This window comes from Plecotus auritus, assembly GCF_963455305.1.
Source record: "Plecotus auritus genome assembly, chromosome: 11".
In the NCBI taxonomy this organism is placed as follows: Eukaryota; Metazoa; Chordata; class Mammalia; order Chiroptera; family Vespertilionidae; genus Plecotus; species Plecotus auritus.
Genome location: NC_137777.1, coordinates 54,412,746 through 54,419,164, shown reverse-complemented (window position 1 = coordinate 54,419,164; position 6,419 = coordinate 54,412,746).

The following is a 6,419-nucleotide window of genomic DNA, read 5'->3' as shown; positions in this document are numbered from 1 at the left end:
AGGCTGAGCGGTGGGTCCATTGGAAATTTCACCCTGAATGTGCAGTCACTTAAGGACAGACTGGTGCCAAGAGCTTTTTGATGGCAGGAACCTTCCGGAAGACGGAGGAGTGGATGCCTGAAGATCATCTTTCCTTTCCCCCTGCCGGCCATTGGGGAGCTGCACAATGCCATCCTGCACGTCCCAGAAGGCCCTCTGGTAGCCTGAGGGGTTAGACAGCACTGAAGGAGGAGGCTTGGAGAGCTCTGTGAGCCCCTGACCCTGCCTCTCCTGCCTGCTCCGGCGGGGGCGGCAGAGCAGGTTTTCCCAGGGCCCTGAGCGCAGTAACTGTGCTCCTCTTGCATCAGGAGACGTGGCTTCCCGCACCCGCGCTCTGTGGCACAGGTGGGGTCATTTGTGCCAACAGAACAAGAGCCAATAGGCCTGATTTATATTCACTTTCATCACAGAAGACAATGTGTGCGTGTGTATATATTTGTATTTAAATACACATATGCAAAAGGACTGTTACCAAAATACACAAAAAACTCTTAAAACTTATCAATAAGAAAGCAAACAACCTGATTTAAAAATGGGTTGAAAACTCAGCCAAGATGTACAGACGGCAAAGAAGCACGTGAAAGCTGCCCACACCTACGTCATCAGAGGAACTAGCTGAAACAGCACACCATCCCACACCGATTCGTGGCAAACCCGGAACACAGACAACACCAAGTGCAGGCGTGGATGTGGAGCAACAGGAACTCTCACTCACTGCTGGTGGGAATGCAAAATGGTGCAGCCTCCTCGGAAGATAGTTCGGCCGTTTCTCACAAAATTAAACATACTCTTCCCATAGGATCCAGCAGGCATGTTCCTTGGTATTTATCCAAAGGAGCTAAAAACTTATGTCCACACAAAAACCTGCGCTTGATGTTTATACCAGCTTTATTCTTAACTGCCACATCTTCGAAACAACCAAGACGTCCTTCAGTAGGTGAATGGATAAGCAAACGGTGGGAAAATAAACATCCAGACATGGGATATTGCTCAGCATTAAAAAGAAATGAGCTGTCAAGCCCTGCAAAGACATGGAAAACTTCAGTGCGTGTCTCTAAGTGAAATAAGGCCATCTGAAGAGACCACTCTGGGATTCGACCTCTGTGACCTTCCGGAGAAGGCAAAGCCACGGGGACAGAAAGAGATCAGTGGTTGTCAGGGGCTGGGGTCAGGAACAGATGGAACACAGAGGATTTCAGGGCAGAGAAAATAGTCTGTATGATACTATAATGATGGATGGATGTCATTATACATTTTCTAAGGCCATAGAACGTACAGACACCGAGAGTGAGCCCTGAGGTAAACTGGACTTTGGTTGATAATGAGGTGTCAATGTAGGTTAATCATTTGTAACTAATGTACCCTTTGGTGAATGTTGCTAATGGAGGAGGCTCTGCGTTTGTAGGGGCAGGAGGTATATGGGAAATGCCTAATACTTTCCTCTCAATTTTGGTGTGAACCTAAAGTTACTACTCTTTAAAAAAAAATAAGGTTTCAGAAAAAAACAAAGTAAACTCACAAAAAACTAACTAGGTCATATAAAATACACAACACACACAGGACCTAGCTTGTAGGAGGTCCTATGCCAAATTTGGGACAATTGGCCATCAGAAAGAATCATGCTGGTAGATTATAACCTCCTTCCCTCAAATTACCCATGGGGGCAGGGGGACAAAGAGCGAGAGAAAATGCCTGTCTCTGAGAGAATGCTAGCTGCTAACTACAGATGGGATGACAGAATTTTAAAGCCATTTTTTGCAAGGCCAATGTATTATCTGGTTCAGGCAAAGATCAGTCATGGGAGCTAGCACTTCTGGACAAAAGGTGATGGGGAACAGGATATTTACACAGCCTGGGATTCAGAGACAAAAGATATGTAAAAACCCAACACAATGGGTAAGTCTGAGGTCCTACATTGGGAAAAACAGCAGAAATAGAATCTTCCAGTCAATAGGACAGATGTGGACATGACAGTATGTAGGTGGTCTCACGGAACTGATGTTAATGTTTCTCTGTGCGATGATGTGGTGGGAAGACTGTAGATGAAGGCTGATGCCGTGGGGCTAAAGTCCCTGCTGCCTACAACTGACTCTCACGTGTCTTGGTCAGTAATTGGTGGATCTAGCTGAAGGATGTGTGGGTGCTCATGAGACCATTCTTTCCATTTTCTGTACATGCTAAAATTAAAAAAAATAAATTGGAGTCAATGAACCCATTAACTTGCTAATTAACCCTTTACAACTATTTGTGGGTGTTTTCCTTAATAAAGAGCCTCTGTCTCCAGGTTCACGACCATCAAGTACAAATAAGAGGAAGGTTAATACTGACCAGTAAACCCAGGAATCCTGACCAAGGCCATGGTCATCATCTCCACTTCACTCTTGAACCAACTGGATCCAGTCTAGCCTTCCCTGCAGCAACCACTCCTAGCAGGCTCTTCAAGACGTCAACACCTTACGTTCCCGCGCAGCACCCGAAGTGATAACCCTAGCCACAGAGTTAGGGAAGTGGAGTGGCATACCCAGGGAAAATCAAAACGATGTTGTCGGGCACTGGATGAATTGATACTATGTTATTAGGACATATGCACAGACTCTCTGAGATGCACATTTTCCCAAGTGCTCTTTGTAGAAAGCCTAAATGTGAACCCAAGTGGCTGTTTCCATCTGGTTTTACTGGGCAGGAAAGCCAGGAGCAAGATTCCTGTTACAAAGAGGCCGGCTCCCAGTGGGACACAGCTCCAGCGTGCAGTCCCAAGTCCAAGGTGCTCTCCAGCAGAGCCCATGCCCACCTCCATGGCACCGTGATTTGAGCAGCTGGGTCTTATTAACCACAGGAATGTCTTATCGTTGGTTATCTGTGGAGAGTGTTGATTTTATGGAGCTGGCACTCTATGGAGTTTCAATTTCCTTACCTCCCATTCCTAAGGTTGCCCTGCGGTGGGGGGTGCACAGTGCGAGTTGCCCAGGAGAGACCTTGCCAGGAGATTGCACAGAGCCCACGGGCACCGAGGTGCATGCTGGCCCAGGTTCACGCCAGAGGGAGAATTCTCCAGTGAATCACGGCTCGGGCGGCTTCTCAGGTTCCAGCTTTCAGAAACTGGAGGCAGAAGTTTCGTCCTCTGTTGTCAGACAAGAATAAGTTGCTAAAACCCTACTTCCTACATTCCTGGGCTTCTGCTTCCTCTCAGAGTTTTCCCATAATTTATCCACATCCTATTTTGAGTGTTTCATATCTTATTTGAGCACATCACAAGAGTAAAGTCTGAAAAAGAGAACTTAGATTATTTAAAAGTGAAGCTGTATAGACATTAGATCAACGCTGAAATGTCCAGATAATTGAGCTTAAAATAAGCCAGCTATCAAAGAATTTAGCTAATGGTTCCTTGGCTTGCAATAAGTAAGTCAATGTCACCCTACTGGTGCAATGTCTTATTCCCCAAGAACACATAAGGGGATGCCCTCAAAGATCTATGTAAAAGCATGCTCATCACAATGCATTTATAGCAGAAAAAAATCTAGAGACAGAAATGCTAATGAGGAGTTGGAATAATTTATTGTATATTCAAAAGATGTCATTTTAGAGACATTAAATATTACATTTAAGATATACTTAACATGTTTATATTTATAGATTATAAATTTTTATCTAGAGAGATACTCTGATTTTTTTCATTAACAATATGTGTATTTGCTTAGAAAAAAGGCTGAAATATATTTTTTAAAATGAGTGCTAGAATCTATTCATTGTCCAAAAACATCTGTGCTGGCAGTTTTGGACACCGGGATGGAGCAGTTGCTGAACCAGCCCCTCAGGGCATCTCCCCCCTCATTGAACGGACTGGCAGAGTGACAGTGTGTGACTTCTGAGTCTGGGTCACGAGAGATACTGCAGTGTCTGCCTTTGTCTCTTGGACCCCTCTGTCTGGGGGCCATCAGCTTCCTCATGGGGACACTCAGACCTGCGGAGATGGCCTCCTGGAGAGGATTCAGGGTACCTGAAACCTCATGAAAGACCCGAGCCAGACACATCCAGCCATGCCCCCCACAAAGTCCACCCCCACTGAAATGTGAGATAATAAATGAGGACTCTTGTTTTGAGCAACTAAGTTTTGGGGTGATTTGTTATGCTTTAGAAAACAAAGGCATCTGCAAAGAAAACCAGATAAGCTCTGCCGTTATGGAGACGACAGATAATAACAAGACAAACTATATGTACATGGGACAACGGCACAGCAGAGAAGAGGCCCCGATTGTACAGAGGCGGTCACGAATTCCTCTGAAAAGACACCATTTGAAATAAGACCTGAGAGGTGAGGGAGGAGCTTAGCAGAGATGTAGGGGCGATGATTACAGCACGGTGAGAAAGCAGTGTTGGGCAGGGGGGTCCCAGAGCCGGGCAGAGGCCCTTGTAAGTGCTCTGGCTTTTATTCTGGGTGATGTGGGAACATCGGGAGTTTGGAGCTGAGGGATGACATTATCTGACCGCCGTTTCAGCAGGATTCCTCTGGCTGTGGGGCTGGGGAGAGATTAAAGCAGGGGGAAGCTGTCAGGAAGCTGTGACAATACCCAGGTGAGACAGATGATGGGAGCTGGATCAGAACCCACTCATCACTGGTGTGCACTTCTTTATGCTTTTCTCAATTTCCCAAATGTCTACAACGACTCTGCATGACGGTCTAATAGGAAAGGAAAAAAATAAGTTTTTAAGGAGCCCAACGTTTGTTTTTTGTTGTATTTATCATAGCATAGACACCATGTAATTCCAAATTCCAGCACAATGGAGTTGTTCTAAAACAACACAAAGAAGAGAGTAAAAAACTGTTGACTGTGGTCTGTGCAGACAACAATTTCAACTGAAAAACGGAATCACTATTGAGCTTTAGACAGCCTGAGTGTTTGCTTATCAACTGAACTTGGTCATTACAAAGCACAGCATCCTTTCATTTTTTCTTTAAACACCGCTGGAATTCAGTGTCAAGTTCTAATTTAGTAACACACGTCCTTCTTTGCCCTTGCCAGTCTTCTGGGTTTTAAACATGGGCCTGCTGTCACAATTCCTGTCGTTTTACACTATTACTTGCATTTTAACCAAGAACCATAAAATCCGCGTAAGGACTTCGTGTACCTTCGGATGTTTTTATGGCCTCTGTGATATGCACTGCACCCTTCTCAACCTTCGGCTATTTGCTGTGTTCAGGTTTGGGATTTCTAGGCATTCGGCCAGATTACTCTGGATAAAACCTGCTTCCTTAAGTTGAAAACAGATTTGTGGAGCGGAGATAAAAAGAAGTGCTCCTCTAGGTATTTGCTCATCAGATGACAAAGCTTCGAAATCGTTTTCTGTGGACTGGCTACAATCCCTGCCTTTTCCACTTCGGGCATTTTTCGTCACTGAGCAAATGTTAAGTCACAGCTCCCGGGCGCTGGAGCTGCGGAACGTGGGTGGGACAACAAAGGTGACAGTGAGGGGCCGATGGCAGGCAGGCAGACACACAGGTGGTGGGGCATGAGTTAGGCACTGCCGCGTGAACAGCTGAAGCCTGCGACCCACGTCCACGGAGGCGGCATCTCCCGCGCCGCCAGGCCTCACGCTTTCCCGGGAGAGGCATGTAGGAATGTCCGCACCTGTTCGCCAGTGAAACCTGGCTATCCAGGACGTCCAAAGGAAGCAGCGAAACACGTGACACCATGTGAACTAAGACTCCAATGAGGGATGCTCTGGGAAGCTTGGGGTTACTTTCCAGGACAGTGAGCCTTGATATCCGAATGGGAGTGCGTGCACGCGGACGCCGTAGGGCAGGCGTGCGTCCGCTGCGCTGCTGAAGCTCCCGGTACTCTCCTGGCAACATCTTCATGTGGCCCTGCGCCCCTGCCTGGCCCCACACGCGGCTGTGAAGAAGGAGACACCCTGAGGAAAGGACTTGGGCTCCTCGCGCGTGGACGCCAGCCAGGGTGCGAGCGCCCTCTCCTGGGACCGAACGCAGAGGCCAAGGGCGATCGCTCGGAAGACGTCCTCTCGGTTCAGTGACCAACTGTGTTTGCTAAACCACAACCCCACTTAGACAGGGAACGCTGGGGACCGGACTTCCTGTAGAGGGCGGGGCTTCTAGCGGAGGGCGGGACTTCCTGCGGAGGGCGGGACGTCGCTGCGCTCAGATACTGTGCCCAGAAACAAGAGCCCTGTGGGCGGGGCTATGTCAGGGGCGGGAACCTGCTCAAGGGCGGAACTACGTCCAGTACGTTCGGTGGGCGGGGCTTTGTGTGGGGTACTACCAACCACGGTGAGTGGGGGCTACGTTCTGTGGGCGGGGCTTGCCTCTGTGTTCTGGCCGAGTCACGAATAGACCTTCGCTTTGTGGGCGGGGCTCTGCTCGGTGG